The following is a 22,556-nucleotide window of genomic DNA, read 5'->3' on the forward strand; positions in this document are numbered from 1 at the left end:
AGTTGTATGAAGACATGAAGCTACTCTCGCAAGAGATTGTGTATCACACTTGTCCACCAAGGAGGAGAAAGTATTTGATTGTCAATATTAAGGTATATTAATCTTCTAAGTTTACTGGCTTCAGGTTTCTTATACTATCTTTGTTACTATCAATATCTTATGAGACTCTCTACAAGTACGAACTATGAATTTGTACAAGTCAAATGAAGGTGAATGAATGTACAAGTCTGATAGTGATTGGTATTCTTCTTCATATAAACTATTGGAAGACTCACAATGAAATCCTCCTCTACTTCCCAATTGGCCAAATAAATATTCTGTAGATACAAGCCATGCTTAACAAATGATTTCTAATATGTCGTCTTCGACAAAAATTATTTGAATATCAACTATTTTATAAAATTCTGTTTTCTGTTGCATTTTATAAAAAAAACTCTAACTACCATCTCTATTTTGATGTTTACTATTGTTGATGGTATGAGCAACCTCTCAAAACATCTAAATAGGTCATTGATAGTTCAATGGATCCAATCATTGAGAGTATGAAAAATCCATCAAAACATATCTCCAGGTCATCGATAGTTGACTCCTCCTACCATCGACAATGTGGACTACCTACCGAACATCTCTTATAAATGTCAATAGTTTGATGTTCCAAACTAGTTGTCCAACGCCACCATGGGATAATGATGCTAATAATTTTTGACAGTTTTTATCATCAATATATCGACACTCATATTGGCCATCAAAATTTTGACTCCATTCTTGCAACAATAGGTTTTGACATTTTTGAGTTGCAATTTTGACAAAAAGTGTCAAAAATAGGTCAAAATTTACTTGCGAGGAATCCCAATCTATAATGTGAGACTGATAATATATATATCCTCTAAGTACCAAAACATGGAACACATTGTGGATGTGTGACAAGCTGGGTGGAAAGGCTAGATGGTAAGAAACTGGTCCTATCCTCTCTAGGATCTCAAATGGTCCAACGAATCAAGATGCCAACTTAGAGCCCTTTCCAAATCAAATTAGACTCTTGTGTGGTTGCACTCTCAAGAAGACTCTATCTCCTACCTTATACTCTCAATACATCCTCTTTGCATTGATATACTTCTTCTACCTAACCTATGCCTCTCTAAGGTGTTGTCTAATCAAGGCCACCAATACTCCATCTCTTTGACTATCTAAGGACCAAAAAATACTCTATCCTCAATCCTATCCCAACTCAAGGGTGTTCTACAAGGTCATCCATACAAGCCCTGATAAGATGGCATACTTGTAGAGGAATGATGCCCATTGTTATAGGAAAACTCAACAAGATCAAGTATTCCTCCCATTTGACATGATGGTCCATCACATATATATGTAACATGTCCTCCAATGCTAGTTGACTCTCTTGGTCTAACCGTCAGTCTGAGGATGGTGCGATATACTAAAATTGAGCCTAATGCCCATTGTTGCTTGAAGCTCTCTCCAAAAGGATGATGTAAATAGTGAGTTTTTATTTGAGATGATCTTATGGGGAATACCATGAAGTATGAAAATGTCCTACAAAAACACCTAAGCTATGTCTTGCATTGGGAAAGTAGTATGCATGGGTGAGAAGTGGGAAACCTTGGTCAATGTGTCAACTGTCACCAAAATGGCATCATGGTGGTGAGAAGACATGGAAAGAACAAAAATAAAATCTATAGATATAGTATCCCACTTCCACTATAAAATCTCCTGAGGCTTAAAAATCCCATTAGGATGATGGTGCTCTGCCTTCACCCTCTGACACTTAAAAAATATCACAAAAATGCTAGTAATTTGCACTCTTATGCTTGGCCAATGATATAATTGCCTCAGATTTGCATGTAGCTTCTTAACACTAGGGTGCACTACATAAGGTGCTATATGAGCCTCAAGTATAATGAGCTCGTGCAAACCCCTGATGGAAGGTACATCAATACATCCTCTATGACATAAAAGTCCATCAGACTCCATTGAATTCTTTGATTATTTCCCTTCTAAAGGAATGCACCAACTAACTAACTTTTGCATAAAGATCATCTTTTGAAAAATGATGTAGGAGACACTATCTTAAATTGGTGTGAGTAGTCATAGATGAAGGCTCATGGCACCTTCTCCTTAAGGAATCTACAACCACATTCTCCTTTCCCTTGATGTAATTAAAATCAAAATCATACTCACAAAGGAACTCCATCCACCTTCTTTGCCTACCGTTAAGGTTCAACTGTGTAAATATGTACTACAAACTCTAATGGTCAGAATGAAGCTTGAATCTATGACCTAGAAGGAAGTATCACCACCTCACTAAAGCATGAGCAAATAATGCAAGCTCTAGGTCATGAGTAGAGTAATTGAGTTCATGAGACTTCAATTTCCTAGACTCAAAGGAAATAAGGTGTTCATTGTTAGTGTAAATAATTATTATTTACACTTTACTTAAGTTTACTTAGGATAAATGCATTATTTTATTATTTATTAGGTTAGACATCTAGGAGTATGCATACTCATATGAGTTGTCATGTTGACAACACAAGAGTTAGAAACTCTATTTTAGCACATGGTGTCTACAACACTGGAGTTTGCATAATTAATTGAGTTGTCATGGAGACAACATAGTTGTCCACACTCTAATTAAGCACATGATGTCTACAACATAACTTTATGTGACACACCTTTTTAGGCTTATCCTCTCATCATCACACTAACTCATGTGCTCAATGGAGGATAATCCACTCTTGCTGGACATGTGCTTAGTTATGAGGCTTATCACGTTGCTAACTCCTAGTCATTCTAGAGGCTTTTATATCTAAGCACTCCTAGTGTACTTGTACATCAATTGAATTTCATATTGTTATTTTGATCATACTCTATTGGTCTATTTTGTGCTAGTTGTTGAGCTTCTTGGTCTTGGGTGATTTTGCTTGAAGGAAAATTCTTACATGGTATCAGAGCCATATTAGCATCATTTCATAGCCATTGGAGACCATTCTTGCTTCACCTCTCTAAGACAACCTCGATTTAGATCTGGAGTATCTGTAGCTATTGGGCGAGTCTAGAGTCAAAGTGAACCTCACTATTGCATTTGGAGCATCAATTCAGTGAAATTTGACAATAAATTTGCCTACCCTAGGCCATAGTCAAATTTGAGGCAATTTTTTTTTGGAAACTGGCACCTGAACGCTTGATTTGCAAAATTTGGTATGATCTATTAGATCTGAAAATTTTATTTTTTAAGATCTATATTTATTTTCTTTGCAATTATTGTATTTTTTGAATTATTTTTTAGAAATTTTTTTGGCCTATCAAGCCTACAGAGAATTTATTTTGCAGGAACTAGGTGGTCAAATCTTGGCTCCCATAGAGGAATTATAGCAAAATATTCCATTATTTCCAGCATATTCTATCACATGGAAAATTGCACATAACAACTATTAGCCAAATCCATAATCTGGCAATGGCTCAACACAACGTGACAGTCACATATCACACCGATGACTTTTTTTTCTTTTAACCTCAGTGGCCATTTTATTTTACACCATCTACTACATAATAACACAATGAATGTGTGATTAATCCTACACATGTCAGCACTAGATTCTCTCCTATGGAACCTCATCCTCCAGTAGTCGCAAAACCTACCGCCGGCTAATTGCAACCCATCAGCAAATACCAACTCAACAGTCCTGCCAAGGTTTAAAACAATGCTCTAACTAAAATTTTTGACCACTATTTCAAAACCAACTGCACTTCCAACAAGCCTTGTCGTGTTCCCTCCTCCAGTGGTATCTCCACATTTAGTTGCTACCACATCACACTTTTTCAGTGATGTAGAACCCAACCCACCCAATCACCTGGATCCTACTCAATACACCATGCCAATGGTGACTTAGTGATAGTGATCTCATCCCCATGTTAGTTTTATAGACTACCATGTCATGCCATACATTCATGTCAACATCTGTACCTAACACATCAGCCAAGCAGTCTTTTTTTATTGACATCACCTTTTTTTAGGTTTAAAATTGACAGCCATTTGACCATCACCAACGAACAAGATTGCACTACTACGATGACCGTTTCGATGTCAAATTTAATCTTGTAATTTTTTTATTAGACCCCTCTCCAAATTTAGTTTTGATTTGACAATCCAACTTCAGGAGGCCATTTCTCAGTCATCCAGACTCCAAATTAGGTGCAACTTTTTTTTATTTTGGCTAGAATTTCTTAAAATTTTTAGTGGTGTTATTATTTTCTAGTTTTTGTGCATGGATTTGTTAGAAATTATAGTTTTTTGTGACTACACTTGTTTAATCCTGCATTTTGCACCTTTAATTGCTCCATACAGGCTCATCTAGACTCCAAATCAAGTTTCATTATCTTTGAAAGTGACTAATTTTTTGTCTACTTTCCATATTTTTAATCATATTATAGGCTTGTATGGACAAAAATACCACTTTCAAAAATAGGTCCTTTTTCGCATTGTAATGCTTTGACCAAAATTTAGAATTGTTGTAAATCTAAACTAAGTGCTTAGTTCTAGATTTGAACTCCAAAAGGAGGTTGTAAATACCAAATTAGAAAACCAGTAAGGCCAAAATTTGCAAGTGGCTATTTTTTAATTGCACTAAGTATAAAGTGCCAAAATCTTTCATTTGAGGGGGTTTCTTGATTGAGTGAAAAGGAGGGGTGTCTCTTGGTGTTTTGTTCCTCTTTTCTTGTTATTAGCTTTCATTTATTTACATCATGGGAAATATTAAGATTCCAAAATTAACACCACATAACTATGCCACATGATCTCATAAAAAATGGTGTAAATTGATGCACAAAGAAGTTTCTCAATATGTTGATGGTTCCCTTCCTAAACCAATAGGTGTTCAAGTATCTAAAAGTGATATCGATGTTTGAATTTAGGCAGATAGGAAAGCCCTAAGTGCTCTTAGATTAGGGGTTGAAGACAAGATCCTCTATTAGATTATGAAGTATGATACATCCAAGGAAACTTGGGATGCCCTTAAAAACCTATATGGTAATGTGATTGAGGAGGATGTCTACAAAATTGAAGATGAGCTTATCTCCCTAGATCCTAAGAACTTTTATTCTATATAAGATTTTATCATTAAGGTGAGTGAGTTAATAAAAAAACTTGACGATTGTGGTAGTCCTATCAACAACAACAGGTTGATTTATCTTATTCATAATAAGCTGCCATCAAAATACTCCATATTTGTCTCTTCTTTCAACACCACAAAGACTACCTTAGGGGCTGCCTATAAGAAAATCACTTTTGATGATTATGCTCAAATATTAGAGGATGAATAAACTAAGTTGACAACAATGGGAATTCTCAAGTCTTCAAAGTCTAAGGCATTGGTGCCTAATAATGAGGGTTCTCAAAATTCAGCTGGTCAAAGTTCAAACAAAGGAAAGGGAAAAAAGAAGAAGTGGAAAGAAAACAAACAAGGGGACAAAAAAAAATCAACACCTAATTCAAATCAACAAGGCAAGTCTTCTACTAATACCAAAAAAAAGGGTGACACTAATTAGGAGAAGAAGAAGTGTGCCTATTGTAAGAAGATGGGTCATGATGACCATCAGTGTTATCACAAGTAGATTGATGAGTTGAAGAAAATCATAAATAAACACAATGTTCCACTGCCTAATGCTTATCATGAGAAAGGATATTCATCTTCAGATTCTAAGGGCAAAGGGCATGCTTTACTCACAAACACTATTAGTTAGGGAGAACGGATTATTGACTAAAGTGCCACACATCATATGAGTGCATCAAAGAGAGATTTTTCTTCCATAACACATTCAGAGGTACCATACATCTTTGTAGGAGATGATACTAAAGTGGAAGTTGAAGGTAAAGGTGAAGTTGAGATGGAAAATGGAGCATTCAAGGATGTTCTATATGTTCCTAATCTTACCTCCAACCTTCTTTTAGTCTACCAAATGACTCACTATGGAGGAGGAAATAAGGTTGAATTTCTTCTAGATTTAGTGGTAGTGAAAAGCATCAAGGAAGACTCAATGATTTCAATTGGAGAAGCCAATCATGATTCAAGGATTTACACTTTCTCTTCCTTTGTACCTAAATCAAATGCACAAGCCTTGTTACTACATTCCAATGTAGAAATAAAATTGTGGCATGAGATATTTGGACATCTCAACTACAGATATCTTCATTAGCTTAGCAACAAGAACATGGTTAATGGTCTACCTCAAGTCCAATTCTCAGAAGGTGTTTGTTTAGGTTGCTCACTTGGGAAACATCTAGAAAAAATGTTTGACAAGGGGAAGTCTTGGAGAGCACAATGTGTTCTTGAATTGGTTCATAGTGATGTAGTGGGCCCATTTCCAGTGCCATCATTTGGAAAGTCTCGCTATGGACTCACCTTCACAGATGAATACTCTCACTTTACTTGGGTTTTCTTCATGGTTCATAAGAGTGAAGTTTTTGAAATATTTCTCAACTTCAAGGCTCAAGTAGAAAAGTAGTCAAGAAAAGCAATCAAAGTTCTTCGAATAGATAATGGGGGGGAGTATGTGAAATCAAGACTAATAGACTTTTGTACTCAAGAGGGAATTGACCTTAAACATTCAATACCATACATGCCAAAGTAGAATGGTGTTGCTAAAAGGAAAAACTAAACCCTCGAGGAGATGACCACTTGCATGCTACTAAACAAGTCTCTTGATCAAGTCTTTTGACCTAAAGCAATTAATTTCACTAACTACATCCAGAATAGGAGTCCTCATAAAGCTTTGGATGGTGTAACTCCTTTTGAAGCTTGGTATGGTAGGAAACCTTCAATTAAGCACTTTAGAGTCTTTGGTTGTCCAACATGGGCACATATACCTCCATAGAAATGCAAGGCATTGGAAGCTCAAAAAAAACCTTGCATCTTTGTTGGATATGTGAACTCACATAAAGCTTGCAATTTGATGGATCTAGAGACACATGACATATTCTATGAGAGGAGTGTACATTTTAAAGAAAGTTTTCTAAGCTTTACTTCTTCCACTCCTCCTTCTTCCTCCTTCATTAAACAGAGTGATAGTGATGATAGTGACTTGGAAGATGTTCATCCCCAACCCAAATAGAGGCATCAACTAGTAGAGGTTCAAGATATACCTACTACATCTTCTTCCACTAGACCTAGATGGGCTAAGGAGACATTGGATGCAGCAAGACCATTGGCTTATATTGCAGTTGCTTCTAATCAAAAATCATTCAAAGAAGCATAAGGTATTCTAGAATGTGATAGAGCAATGAAGGAAGAATATAATTCTCTTACGAGAAATGATACATGGCACTTAGTCTCTCTTCCTAAGGGAAGAAAATTGGTTTGGTGTAAGTGGATCTATCAGACCAAGTTTGTAATAGATGGAAGTGTTGATAAACATAAGGCTAGACTTGTTGCAAAAGGTTTCTCTCAGGTACCTAGTGTTGAGCTATCATTTTGTATGATTCTTAATGGTAGGAATCCTTTCAAACTCCTCTCTTGAAAATTTAATCCAAGAATCAACTCCAAGGTTTTGGGTGATCTTGTGACCTACTGGAATCTGCTCAGTTAAAGATAAATGTGAATGTTCACAAGGAGGTCTTTTCTAGTTCGAATAACTTCTGATAAGATGTAAAATCTATTCACTACTTCAAAAGAGTAAAACCACAAAAAAGAAACTATGTTTTTGTATTTTCTATTTTTATCATGCATGCCATCTAATAATGCAACTATGTTAGCTCCTAATTTAACTAAGGCTTAGCAAAGCAAATAATGAAGATAGGGTAACAAGAAGTTTCAGAAAATAACATAAAAAGTAAACCCTAATGGACATAAACTACATAAACAACACATCTATGAGTTAAGTTTTCAAAGAAATCAGTGGGTAACCAATGAAAATAGGAGCAACACTTCCTTAATTCTATTGATGCAATCATTGATGGGATTTTTTAGCAACAGTAAGATGATTCACTTTTCATCAAATCACAAGGCCACAGAAAGTGCGCTCATGCGAGACAAAAAGTTATGCAAGAACAAGATGGGTAATCTATTCTTGAACTAGATATGTCAAAATTTTTTATAAAATCATAGCAAACACCATAATTAAATGATTGCACAACTAGAAATAACACAATAAGCTTTTGGCTCAATTATATTTCATGAACATACATCCACAAAATTTAACAATCTTAGGCAAGAATCACTACACTCCAAATGCGAGCACCAAAAGCATATTATTATTGCAAAATAATGACAACCTTGATTACATATTACAATCCTGTATTTATAAGAAATCATCTCCTCAATTTTTCTTGAGAGTGAGAGATATCTTCATGCAATCATATGCTTCTAAATTAATAAAACAAACTAATTATGTATAAAATAACTCTCTAAGTGGTGCTCAGTAGGACTCCATCCATTTTATATCATTAATTGGATGTATGAGCCTTTACATGTTATAAAACAAAGAAATCATAAGAAAATAAGAAGAAGAGAACCTTTAGTTAACGTAGAAGTGTCTAGATGTGCCAAAAATAGAATCTCCATCTTTACTAGGCATCTATCAGAGTTAGACTACTATCAAAATGCATTTCTGATGCATAGAAAGCTCTAATTTTGGAACTAGCAGTTAATTGTCAGTGTACATCTGGAAAAGTGCACCTAGTACAATAGCACACTCTAACTTCTTCAAAAAAAAATTCCAAAACAATTTTAAAAATGCACACTAGTGCACCTGGCACAATAGCGCACCTCAAAGACCAAAAAATGCAAAATTTTACCAAGTGTCAAAATTGAAATTCTGGCATCTAGGTTTTGTTCCTCTTTATCCCAGAGCTATGTCTAGACATTTGGCCTTAAATTTCTCTATTATCTCAGTGACCTACACCACATTGGTAAGTCTAAGGCATTATATTTATCCTTCACCTTTTTCTTGTAGTTTTCCACCTCAATACAAGATTCTGCAAAATCCTTGAGTTTTGTATCAAGCTCTAGCAAAGCTTCCTCTATCCTAAACACCTATTGGATGTCATCATCTTTCAAAACTTCATCAAAATTTTTCTAGAATCTCTCAACCACTAGCTCTACATGTATTAATTTCTCTTGGGCATCATCCTCAAAAATGTCTAGGCATGCATCACTATAGTGTTTCTTAGCTTCCAAAATTTACTCTTCGGCTTTGTCCTTGAGCCTATGGATCTTTGAGTGTAATGATTCCATTACTTTATTACTATCCACTATCTTCTCAATCTAATCATCTAATTTATCCAACTCCTCCACTATATATACATCCATTAACATTCGGTACCTTTGGCTTTTGATTTCCTGTAATGCCTATAAATCCTTTCCCCAGTCATGCACCTCATCCATTAAGCCAAAATCTTGATTCAAGATTGCTACTAACTTATCTACATTATCCTTCATGACATGTGATAACTTTAGATTCCCTTGGATGATGAGTAAACCTTTCTCCTCAAAAATTTCTTGCCATTGCTGATAAGCACTCAAAAATGAGTATAATTGTACTGTTCCCCTATCTCTCCTTTAAATTGCTACATTAAGAGTCTCCTCGGGGTTAGCAGGATCTAGAGGGCCAATTTTTTTTCTCAAATATCCTTTTAGGATTTCATTCTATTGTTGAAGTGTTATCAACTCTACCCCATCCTATTCTAGGCTCCTAAAAACTTCCTTCATCCCTGTAGTAACCATCAACTTCACAATTTCCAAGGTTGGCTTCCCAAGAAAAACTTCCTAGATCTGATAATCCCTAGGAGTTAGTTCTTCAACATTTGATTTTGGAGGAGGGATAGCTATGTGAGAAAAAAGGTCTTGATTTTGATCACTCATAATGAAGGCTAATGCTCTTACATCCTTAGGAGGCAAATCAGGATTCCTTAATACATCTATAAGTTCCATTCTATCCTTCTCTTTAGTAGTGAACTACTGCTTGTTCCTAATCACTTCTTTTTAGAGCCACCTTGGAGCATGCTATGCTAAGGACTTTCCTTTAGAGGATGAAGGAGTTTTTTCAGCTATACTCTTGCCCTTATCACTCCTCTCTAGGGTCTTCTCCCTTTGTGATAGCTCTTCATCTACAATCCCTATATCTGTGGAGCCCACAGTTCTCACCTTTGTGTCTTGGGAAGTTTGTTGAGGTTGTTCACCTATTATTCCCTCTTCTGACACTCCATCGGTGGACACTTGTTGTGGTTCTTCTTTAGGTTCTACCTGGACCTATTCAATTTCTATATTAAGAGGTACAGGGGTGGCTGATCCCTTGTCAATGCATAATGTGACTTGTAGCTAGGATTCCAAGACTATCTCAAGTCCTTGTGATTCAGGGGGCATCTGAGTCCAATCCTCTTGTTGAGGTTGATTGGTTGGAGTATCTCTGATCTTCTCTCCAAGAAACTCAGTACCCATGAGCATAAAGTCAAAATTTGACATCTCAAAGACATCAGTGCCCTCTACATACTGTTCATCTATCCATTGTTGCATCTCATCCTCCAATGTGGTGGTTTGTAGAGGTTCATCTAGGATAGATGGAGGGATAACCATAGAGCTTTTCCTTCATTCTTGTTCTTTTTCTCTAGCTAGCTAGGTCCTCTGACTCAATGGAGGATTATCTTGTTCATCCTCATCACCCTCTTCTTCTTCTTTATCTAGGATGAGTTTAGGTATGGATGGAAAAGGGATCACTTTCTTGATCACCTTTTATCTCCTTTCCACTAGAGTCTTAATCTTTCTTCTTTTTGGTGCCAAGGGGGAGGCTTGTTCTGCTTACCGAGGAGGGCAAACCTCTTGAATCTTAGTTTCTTCCTCTGTTTGGCTTGGTACAACCAATGGTACTTGAGGATCATCCTAGGCTTGTGTGGCTTCAGCTCTGACCCTTGAATGTTTTCTTTCTCCTTATTGTGGAGGTGCTAGGATTTCTAGTTCTTTAGACTCAACTCTTTGAGGAGAACTCCTCTTTCTTTTTCCATTACCTTTACCCTTATAAACCCTATAATAACCAACTAGCCTATCAAGTTGGTGCACTATCTCAGGCCTTACTGGTGACTGAGTCATAAAGGTAGGGATAGTTTTTTCCTCTATCTTTTTTTGGATGGGCTTGTGCATGAAAAGTCATTATTTTAGGAATTGGATCAAGTTTGAAAGGTTTCTTGATCCAATCCTATGTCATTTTAATGATGTGCCTTACACAATGGTTGATATTAGAATTCTCTTCTCTATCAATCTCAGCATTCATAATGGGCCTTTCACCAATCTTATTCTTATTGAACAAAGGAGCAAGTAGCTCCTCTAATTCTTGCTACTATATCTTTAATAAAATCTTTATTTTAAGGCCTTCTCTACTAGATACAAAGTCATCCTACAATAATCCCTAATGCAGACATCGTAGTCATTTGTTGCATTCATCCAATGATCCTCAATGGCTTCCTCATGGTTAAATGCTTTGCCAACCAAGTATTGCACTCTCCCGATATTGTAAAAATATGGCTGAGGAGAATTGTATTCTTCCAAGGGATATTGATCACATTCACACTCAAAAGATAGAATGTCTTGTCTTCAATCCACCTGAAAAGGTCCTATAGTCATAGGCCATGTCCAACATATCTTATGTTACTTCCAAACTCTGACATATGCAGATAAGAGTTGTCGAGAGATCTCCAGGATGATAAGCCTCTTGGGGTTAATAGTGGTACCCACTACCCTCATATATGTGAATGTACAAAACTAGATGTAGTAGGCTCTAACTAGTGAAATTTGTGTGATTGCCTCCTCTGATATTCTCTCTACATAATCTCCTTCTATGAATTAGATTATAGTAAATATGAAGGCATCATTAACAATTTTGTATTCCTTGCTCTACTCTAAGAGCCTCTTCTTTACCAACTAAGGGTACACAACGTATGGCCATGCATTAGCATCTTGCATGTTGCCCTTCCTATAAAGCCTTGGATAATTTTTTGTTCTCATGGCCAAAAAGTATACTAGGTATGAAGTCATGTAGAATTTCCTTTGATTCTTCATCACCACCAACTATTCACACAAATTCGAACTAAGAGTGGAAGTCCAGTCTAGTGGCATCTCAACTTTCTTTATTATCTCAATAAAGTGTACCATGAAGATGTTTAGATGTCTAGCTACCAGTAGACCCATAACTCTACTCAAGAGTATGATTGAGTATCCAATGTCTTCTTTCATGTATCCTCAAGTCATGTCCACTTTGCTAGTTTTCTTTCCTAGAGATGTCTTTTCTATAAGGTAGGAAGATTGAATGATTTTAGAGGCTTCCTCAATATATTCACGGTACCACCTTTCTACTTTCTCATAGGTAAGTTTGATGAATTGATCTACCCATGGGAGATGGAACACTTTCTCAATATTCTTTAGTTAGAGGTCTAGAACAATCTCTCCTATTATGCTCTTTACAACCATCTCCTCAGAGACAAAGTGTTCTACAAGTGTCATAATGAGCTCTGAAGATTACACCAACACTGGATGTGATGTTGCATTAACAAGTCCTGATCAAATGAGTGCAGAGATCATCTGGGACCTCTTAGTTGGTTTATTGCAAATCTTTAAGAATTTCCTCAAGTTTGTATGTTCCAAATTTGTATCCTTGATATCTGATTTGTCATCTTGAAACCTTGATTTTGTTGGAATGCCCTAGAACTTAAATACTATAGGTTTTGGTGCCATTTTCTCAACAAGGGAAGATGAGGAGGATGTCATTGTATCTAAGGACATCCATTAGTTTGAATTTTGAAGAAATCTTAATTAATTAAGACCCAATATTAACATGAACAAAAACCTAAAACCTAATTGTCTGAAAGCACCTCAAAAAACCTAATTTATACCTTTAGAATACAAAAATAAAATTTGACACACCTGGTGCACCTAATAGATGTGCTTGATGTGCCATCTTTTTTAACATATTACATTATATGAGGCACATGTTAGTGCACTTCATAGGGTGCACTGATGCACACCTCAGATTAGACTTGGGCATATGAGTAAGCAAAATTTAAGGTGCACCTTAGTTTTGTTGTTTTATGCTTAGGTTTTTTGAAGTTTTTAGATGTGAAAAAAGGTGTGCATCAACGTGCCTCTTGAGGTGCACTAATTCACAACTTTTTTGGTTGCTTAATGTTAATTTGTGTTGTAGGCAGAGCAAAGGAGGGAGTGGACCTAGCTCAGTGCATAGGTGCAATCATTTGGGCTCTGTGGAGGTAAGTGGAAGTGAAGTACGAATTAAAGGAAAGGGAGGGGGTTTATAGGCCCCAAGCCTCCTTGGTGTCGAGAAGGTTTGTAGCTCCATAACTGCACAATTGCGGTAGTGCGGTTAAGAAATACCTCCTCCCTCAATAATTTTGGTGCATTAGAGCACTTATTGAAGTATGCTAGTGTGCATTTCACTTGAAAAAAAAGGCATCCTTGGTTAAAGCATCTGAATTCTAAAAAAATGAGCTTCTTAGGGGACTAGGAACACCTCAAAAAGACTCAAACCTTAGACTAGGGCTCAAAAAAGACAAAAAATAAAGTAGGGGGTCCCCATTTCTTTAATCAAAATGGGGCATGTGTTGTGGAACCACAAAAAATAGCCCTGAAAAAATAGAAGAAATGACAAAGGTATTTCTTCATCAGCAAGCATTCCTCTGACATGTGTAACACCAACTAGATCTCGAACATTCCAAGCATATTTTGACTCACTTTTCTATCAAAACCTCAAAATGTCGAGCTCCAAGTTTAGTGTGTGCTCCATATATTCATTTCCTTTGATATCTCAGGATGTAATCTATTAAAATCTTTTGACAACTCAGAAACCATCTTCCACCCCATCTGGCTCATTCGTCGGGAATCTCCACGAAAGCTATTTGTTAATCCTTTCTCTGTCCAGATGAGAGAATCAGTTCATGGATCTTAGTGGTTTTCCACTTTTAGATTTATTGGTAATCCTTTAAATATTTACTTCACATAGTTCATAATGTTTCCATTTGATTCTTTGATGACGTAACATTTTTTGTATAGCTTATCTTGAGTACATATCCATTTATCAGATTACCCTTTTACGTCTTTTAGAATCCTTTAGTCTTATCACCATTCTTTTCTTTTTTTCTTTCTTTTTAAATTTTCTTTCTGTATCCTAACCATGCTTAGACTATGTGGCCAAGACATCAGTGTCATTTCTTGGATTCGATCTTTGATGAACATCCCTTGCATTCCTCTTTTAAGTACTTTTTAGAAACTCTCACACCAAACAATGATCTTAGTAATTCCTTTGAGAAGACCCTTCTATTTGAACCAATGGGGCTTGGATCATCCCTCACTATCTTCAAACTTTGTTTGACAACACCTGAGATGATCGATCTTTAAATTTGCAAAGTGTTGAGAACTTGTTGATCTGCAATCCTAAATTCAAAACTGAAGGTCCCCTATTACAAGTAACATCTATTCCTTAGTATAAGACACAAAAATGTCAAAATATTTTGACAAAGAAATACCTCCTCCTATAATCAGAACCAAAAGAGTATTTGGGAAGATACGTTAAGATAAAATCTTGAGTGCACCTACCCCATGGACTAACACAACTTTAAAAACAAACACACATGCAATTAAAAAGCAAACATACAACTAAAAAGAAAATACACTTGCAAAAATGAAATCTATCTATCTAATTTTATTTTTTTTGGTTTTCTTCTAGGCTTCAAACTAACGTTTTAGAAATTGTCCATTGACTGGCAACAAAACCAATTCCCCTTGTAAGGAACTTAGCCTAAAAGTATTTTCTCTAAGAATTTCTATGATATGATATGGACCAATCCACAAGCATTGAAATTTGGTGTCACTGCCCAACTTTTCTTACGCCTTATCCTAAAGTAGAACAAGGTTAGAAATTCTAAAAGACTTTATCATGGATCTCTTGTTGAACCACCTCTTGATGACAGCTTGATGTTTAGCCATGTGCTCCAAAGTAGCTATCTTCTTTTCATCCATCTCTAAAAGATTCATCAATCTAATTTTTACTCTATCAGCATCTTCAACATACCCACTCATGAATTTCAAAATAGGAATCCTAAGATTAAGTAGGAATACTGGTTCTTGTCTATAAACAATAAAATATGGAGATGTCCCCAAAGCATTCTTGACCCTTACTTGATCTGTCCATAGAGCATATTTGAGTGGCATATGCCAATCTTTAGGATTCTCCTTCAATAAACATCTTATTACTGTGATCAAGTTCTTGTTTGTAGATTACGCAACACCATTCCCTTGTGGATAATAATTTTTGAAGAGAACTTGATAATGACCTATTTTTAAAATGGCCATTGAGTTAGGAACATTGATGCACAAGCTAATCCATTATCACACACTAAGGAGAATGACATCCCAAATCTAGTGACTATGCATTCTTCCAAGAAAATTTTCACCACCTTAGCAGTGTAATTCTTGAATGTCTCTACTTCTATCCATCACATACATTAATCAGTAGCTATATAAATAAAAATGTGTCTAGTCAATGAAGGTGGATTAATTGGGCTAATAAAATCTAGCCCCCACTTTTTGAAGGGGTGTATCTCAAACACTAGTTGTAATAGAATCACAAGATGTCAAATATGACAAGTGCATATGTGCTTGAAAGTGTCTTTGAATATTGTTAGCCTAAAATAACCCAATCTTAAAATCATATGAGCAGTCGCTTCTACTTAACCATGCCCTATACCATACTTATCATGAAATTGTCCTAGAACTTCTTTTACTTCCTTGTATCCCAAGCACTTCATGTAGATTCCTTCATAGTTCCTTTTGTACAAATTTCTATCATGCAACATGTAATATTCACATTTTATTTAAAGTCCCATACGTTATTGATTTTGTAAAAGATAGTATACAATATCCTTGTACCAGACATCTGTCACTACACCTTTACCAATATTGACTTGAGATACAACCATCTTATTCTGATCTTTTGTATTGGTTTCACTATCAAATTTGAACTTCTTTTCATCTTCAATTTGGTTATCTGCTATCATTTTTGATAACCCTTGACCCCTAACTAATCTCATAGGTTGGATCTCTAGATCAAATTCTTGTAGTATCGCCATCCATTTCCCTCATCTTTCACCAAGTTCATTTTGCATCAATAATGTCTTCACTATTAGATTAGTTACAATAACATACACCTTGCTTCTGAGTATGTAATGGTGGAACTTCTTTACTACTTTGATTAAAGAAAAAGATTATTTATCAAGGTTGGAATAATTCAACTCGACATTTTTCAGAGGGCAACTCATAAAAGCAATAAATCTTTCATCTTCCTTTACCTTCTTCTAGGTTAGGATCCCAACACATTAATGTTCTAAAGCAAAGGAATATATTTTGAAAGGAAGCTCATAGTTAGGACTTACTAGTACTAGCCACTTTGATATCCTTAAATGATTTCTTAATCTAGAACCCATTCTATTTTAGCCCCCTTTTTGAGTAAATCATTAAGGGGGTGGACTATCTCTATGAATCTGCTTATGAATTTCCATTAAAAAATTATCTTACCAAAGAAATACTTAAGTTCTTTCCAACTGTGAGGTGGTGATAACTTCAAAATAGCTTCAATTCTATTAGGATCAATGGATATTACTTCTTCAGAGATAATGTGACCTAGGAGCTTCCCCTTAGTGACCCTAAATGAGCATTTCTTGGGATTGAGAGATATACCATATTTACAGCATCTATTGAATACCTATCTTAAATCAGTTATGTGAGTGCTTCAATCCTTTGAAAAGATAGTTAAGTCATCCATGTAGATAACTATACACTTGTTTATCAATCCCTTAAAAGATTTGTCCATGGTTCATTGAAATGTAGCCCCTGCATTAATTAGTCCAAAAGGCATTCTTCTGTAGGCAAAAGTTTCCCATTTGGTTGTGAAGGCCATCTTTAGCCTATCCTCTTCATCAACCATTACCTGGTTATAACCTAAATATCCATCCAAAAAAGACATCATCTTTGAACCATTTACAATTTGTAAAACTTCATCTAGTGAAGGCAATGTATAGTTGTCCTTTTGAGATGTGAGGTTCAAATTGGAAAAATCTATGCAAAGACAAATTTCTCTAGTTTTTTTCCACAAAGGAACCAGATTAGCCACCCATGTAGAGTGGAAAATGGGGAAAATGATCTTGGCATCCAATAACTTCTTAACCTCCTTCATTATCAATGGTTCAAGGATAGGATTAATAGGTCTTTGCCTTTGTCAGAAAGGCTAGGTATTTGGTTTGAGTGGAATATCATGCATAATAATTTGGGAATCATATGTCTTTAGTTCTTCATAGCTTCAAGCAATAACATCCTTATATTCTGTAAGTAATTTAAGAATGTCTTCCCTTTCTTGTGCATTGCACACTTTCCTGATCCTTACCATTATAGCATCATCATAAGTACCTAAATTGTATGAATCACATTCTTTGATTCCTTTCTCTTCAATCATCCTCCTATTAAATAATGATTTTTCATCATCAAAAATGCATTCCAACTCAATCATCCCCTTAGCAATAGTGTTAGTTTTCAGATTTAGGATACCATCTTCATCTTCAAGTTCATTATCCTCAAGTTTATCATCAATTTCTTTCCCTTTAAAGTGGCCATTGCACATAATAAATTTGAGTATATGTTGATCATCCTAAAGACTTGAAATTTTGTGATATTGTTTTGAATAGATGGAGCAACAACCAATTCAACTAAAAGTTGTTTCAATTTAGTTCTCTCGACTGGTTGTAATGCACTAGCTGAAATGGTGAGGGCATCTGCTACCATGTTTTTCCTTCTTGGAATGGATTTTATGTTTAAATCTTCAAAATCATCCATCAAATCCCATACTTTCCTATAAGCCAACAACCTCTTGTCATTGCAAGTGTACACTGATTTCACTTGTTGTATTACCAACTGAGAATCTCCTTTGACTATGAGAGCTATAATTCCTTTCTCGAGTGCAACAGTCCTTAGATCAATGCTTCATATTCTGTAACATTATTAGTACATCTAAACTGCAATCGATATGCTACATAGAAAGACTTACCTTTTGGATTGATCAACTCAATACCTGCATTGGCTCCTAATTTGCATTTGGAACTATCAAAGTGAACTATCCAAATTGTGTTTTCCTTGGGTTTTCTAACCTTATGCTTATTCATCCTTAGCTTTTCTTTTACTTGGGCCTAGAAGGATTGTCTCTTAGGCACCCATTGTAGTCTTTTACGGGGTGGACTTAGTGACTTTCCATTGCTATTTCTTGATACTAGGAGTGTATGTTTTTCTTGTTTTTCTTGAATTTCCCCTATCAACTCTTTAATTTCATCCACTTTGGGTTTAGGATGGATGACTACCAAAGCCCATCCTTTCCCTTTCACATACTATCTTCTTATTTGAACTTTGATCATTCTAGGTGGAAGAGAAGACAAACCTCCACCATCTGAAGAAGTATCACTATATGATGTATTTAGATCTTTTATTTCCTCTTCAAACTTTTCAATAGATTCAAACATGTTTATAGAAATTTAATTTTTGGTGGGTTCATCTTTTGGATCATTTCCATTCTTTACTCCCATTATCTGTGTTAATACCTTGGCAATTGCTTCTTGACGTGATGAACATTCAAACTTTGAATGGCTAACTTTATGCAATCAAAAAAATCCTAGAAGGAGGAGGATATTGGGGTTAGTTGCTCCTCCTAGACATTCTAAATTAGCCATCATGTTGTCTATGAATTGTGTTACGACCTCATCTTTTGGGGTTGAAATCCTAGATTTCATATCTTGATCATTCGATATTTTGATCGAAGCTATATAAAAACCATCACCTTGTAAGATCCCAAATCTATTTGTAAGAATGCTACCTCATTCAGAGCATTGTATTTTTTAATCATCTTTTTTAACTTTGGCTCTGCATCTATCTTGATTTGATTGTTCAAACCTTTCCATGGTAACCAAAGTTGAGTAAAATCTATGGAAAACCATCTCCTTAGGCATTTGGTCCATTCTCTACTTGGTAGCAATCCATAGGCTTCAAGAATATCAACCACATGTATATAAATGACATCTTGAATTTGAGGGTCAACTATCAACTGTATTCGGATGTCTTTTAATACACCAATGATGTTTATCTCTATTTTATCCAATTGTATCACTATCTGATTAGAAGGCTAAGGAATAACTTCTAACCTTTGTGCTATTAACAGTGGCATAACATTACATAAGGCTTCTGAACCAATTAAGCAACTATGAAGATTCTTCCCATATATCTTGATGCTAAGTATAAATAGGGGCACCTCAACCTTATCTTTAAGCATAGTTGGCATTGCCTCTGAAGCATTGGCTTGTTGGGATATTGTCTTTTGAGAAACAATATTTGTACCATGGGGTATCTTTGTATGATCTAGAGTTCTCATTAGCACCTCTCATTGTTAAGGACAATTTTGCAACATGTCAAACATGGACATTTTGGCCTTTGTTCATTTCAAATCTTCTATCACACTATATTTCTCAATAGAACAAGCTAGATTTTTTAGGATTGTTGGGACAGTTCCTTGTTTTTGATTTTGTTGTCCTCCATGAGGCAGACTAATTGGTACTATATTGTTACTTGCTCTCAAATTAGGAGGATTTGGCTATAGTCTTGGAGGGATTACATCTATCATAGGTTCTTTTCTACTTCTTAGATCATATGTATTTTGATTGTCATTGTGAAAAGAAAACATCTCTTTAGGTTGGATGTCTGGTTCTTGACTAAATGGAAAAGAGAATTCTTCATTGGCTAGTTGTTCTACCTATACATTCTGTGTAGAATCATAGGATTCTAGTATCATAGAATTAAACTATACAAGTGGAACATTATCATTTGCTTGTGAATTCTGATTCATCTCTTGATTCCCATTATAATATGAACCATCATTGTTAGACATATTTTGACCATCGTCATACTGGTTGATATTTGTATATTGAACATTATTGTTGTTTTTATCTATTGGAATGCTTCCATTATTCGAAAGAGTGTTCCACTATCTATTCTATCTTTGGACACCATTGTTATGATCAAGAGGATTTGAATTGTTTCCTCTATTGTTATTCCTAGCATTTTTGTTTCTAACGTTGTTGTTTCTAGCAAAGTTCCTATTGAAGTTCTGATTGTAATTGTTGTTGTCAGTACTAGCATTTTTAATTTGGAAGTTGATGTTTTCTCCCTATGCCAACCTCAAATGAGTTAACTCATTGTTTATTTGTGACATGGTCTTTTTCATTTGGCCAAATTCAAAGGAAAAGTTGTTTGCCTCAGTGGAAGCCACTGCCTTTTGTTCAAAGAAAGGAGCTTTTAGAGGTTCATACCTTGGATAAGTTTAAGTAGGGTTTTGTGGAGTAGGTACCTATTGTAATGGAATTGGATTCATAGGTATGAATTGGATAGGCATCATAGGTTCTCTAACAGGGTATGTTGGTACTATTGTAATAAATTGAGTTGGAAGCATCAATCCTCATCCATTAGGATTGGCTTGCTTAGTGAAGGTAATCACTTATGCGAAGAGTTTGTCCAATGTGTCAATATCTATTGCTATAAGTCTTCTTAGAAAAATAGTAGTAAGATGGTCCATAGTGTTTAGATAAATCTAAATAGCAACCTCAACAAGTATAGTGTATGGCATTTCCAACTTACAGTATGCCATGTGAAAATGATGGTTGAAGTGTGACACTGTCTCAGCTAGATCCTTCTTGATTGATATGAATTATTGATCTAGTACAACTAGATTGATGAAAGTCTTAAATTGTTCCAAGAACAATTTTTCTAAGGTAACCCAATCTCAAATACATCCAAGTGGTAGATTGGCGTACCAATCAAAGGCAACTTCCCCTAAAGAGTAGGGGAATAGGTGAAGAACCACATTCTCATTAGTGATCTACTTTTGGTTGCAAATTTACTTAAAAACCTTAATGTGATCTTCTATCATTCATGTCTCTCCATAGATGAATCTTGGGCAAAACTACTTAGGATTCTTAGGAAGATCGTTGAGTGCACCTATCAAGTTGATGGTTGATTCTACAATATTTGCAAAATAGGCCATTAGAGGATTTGGTGGACCTAGGGGTGGTTGTTGTGGAACTGTTGTAATATTTGGTGGTCCACTAGGTGGTTATTGTGGAGGTGGAGCCAAAGAAGATGATGAAATGTTAAATGGAAGTGATTGAATTTGACATATTCCTTTGTCACCGTGGGGTTTATGGAAATTGCTAAGATTGAGGAACTCATGTACACTTGGTGAAGATCTTAAAGCTTTTTGAAATGGGGATTCTGGATCAAAATCCTCTAGTTTGTATTAACTTTGGAAAAAGTGTACCTCTGCAGAAGTACACTTTCTCACAAAATGAGGTTCACCTTAGAATTTAACACAATAGGTGCAGCAGTGTACCTAGTGCACCTAGTGCACCAACACACCAACGCACCTCAAAATCTCAAAAAGTTAGAAAATTTTCAAAAATTTTAAAAAGTATAGAATTTTAAAGTTTGGGAAAATCTTCTTCTAATTTGGATGTTAATGGGCCCTCCTAGTGCCACTTCTATTGAGCTATCATTTTGCACGATGCTTAATGACAGGAATCCTTTCAAACTCCTCTCTTGAAAAGTTAATATGAAAATCAACTCCAAGGTTTCAATTGATCTTGTGACCTACTACAATCTGCTTACTTGAAGATAAACTTGACTGTTCATGAGGAGGCCTTTGCTGGTTTGGATAACTTCAGATAAGATGTAAAATCTATTTGCCACTTCAAAAGAGTAAAACACACTAAAAAGAAACTATGTTTTTTTATTTTCTATTTTTATGATGGATGCAATATAACAATGCAACTATATGAATTCCTAATTTAACCAGGGGTTAGCAAAGCAAATAATGAAGATAGGGTAACAAGAAGTTTAAGCAAATAACATGAAAAGTAAACCCTAACAGACATAAAATACATAAACAAGGTGTCTGCGAGTTAAGTTTTTGAAGAAATTAGTGGGTAACCAATAAAAATAGGAGCAATGCTTCCTTAATTCCATTGATGCAATTGTCGATGTGATTATTTAGCAATCGTAAGATGTTTCAAACTCCTCTCTTGGAAAGTTAATATGAAAATCAACTCCAAGGTTTCAAGTGATCTTGTGACCTACTAAAATCTACTTACTTGAAGATAAACTTGAATGTTCATGAGGAGGCCTTTGCTGGTTTGGATAACTTCAGATAAGATGTAAAATCCGTTTGCCACTTCAAAAGAGTAAAACACACTAAAAAGAAACTATGTTTTTGTATTTTCTATTTTTATGATGGATGCAATCTAACAATGCAACTATATGAATTCCTAATTTAACCAGGGGTTAGCAAAGCAAATAATGAAGATAGGGTAACAAGAATTTTAAGCAAATAACATGAAAAGTAAACCCTAACAGACATAAAATACATAAACAAGGTGTCTGCGAGTTAAGTTTTTGAAGAAATTAGTGGGTAAC

This window comes from Cupressus sempervirens, chromosome 5, assembly GCF_028749045.1.
Source record: "Cupressus sempervirens isolate cs-2001-9-10 chromosome 5, ASM2874904v1, whole genome shotgun sequence".
Classification (NCBI taxonomy): domain Eukaryota; kingdom Viridiplantae; phylum Streptophyta; class Pinopsida; order Cupressales; family Cupressaceae; genus Cupressus; species Cupressus sempervirens.